The sequence below is a fragment of the Nannospalax galili genome, unplaced genomic scaffold (genome assembly GCF_000622305.1).
Source record: "Nannospalax galili isolate Female #2095 unplaced genomic scaffold, S.galili_v1.0 scaffold178, whole genome shotgun sequence".
NCBI classification, from domain to species: Eukaryota; Metazoa; Chordata; class Mammalia; order Rodentia; family Spalacidae; genus Nannospalax; species Nannospalax galili.
Genome location: NW_008341757.1, coordinates 2,441,497 through 2,442,424, shown reverse-complemented (window position 1 = coordinate 2,442,424; position 928 = coordinate 2,441,497).

The window sequence follows — 928 nt, the reverse complement described above, 5'->3', positions numbered from 1 at the left end:
GGGTGCACTCACATACATGCAGACAATACACTCATACACATAAAATGAAAAAGAATAAGAATAAATAAATGCATCAGAAAAAGTTTAAAGTTAGAGCTACAAGTTGGTTGAGCATGTTAGATAAGAAAATTGGGCATTAAAAGATGGCTGTAATGCCGGCCGTGGTGGCGTGCGCCTGTAGTACCAGCACTCGGGAGGCAGAGGCAGGAGGATCTCTGTGAGTTCAAGGCCAGCCTGGTCTACATAGTGAGTTCCAGGACAGCTGGGGCTACAGGGAGACCCTGTCTCAAAAAGACCAAAAAAAAAAGATGGCTGTATTATATGTCATTCCTACCTTGTGTTTTACTCAAGGATATAAAAGTGGTTGTAAAGGGCCATTCATTGCAAAACCACTGAAGGCGATTCACCCATCCATATTCATACTTACTGTGTTACGTGAGACATTTACAGCTTACAGGCTGCAGAGGTCATTTGAATTTCATTGGCCTCAGTTCTTTACATTTTCAGTTGAGTCCAAAAGCCCATTCAGATGCTTGAGTTGCCAGATTATCTTCCTGTGCCTGCGTCCATCTGTCTGCCTTCGAGGTCCTGGGGATCAGGGTCTTGGAATACTGAACAAACTTCTGTGGCTCTGCTATAGCCCTAGCTTGGTTTGACGTTTTTCATCATTAACCCCCTTTGATTTGTTACTACTGGATTATTTATGCAGATCAGCACATAATGTGAGTCTTGTGGAGAAACCGTTTCACTGTTTCCACTTTGTTCATACAGCAATATTTTATAGACTGTTCTTTAAATTGGGGGGGAATTTCATGATACAGACTCACTAACAGACTCTTAACTGCTGGTGAACTAGTCATGAATGTGTTACTTAACATTTCATGACTTATTTGGCTTCCTCTGATACCTATTTTATTTTATTTATATA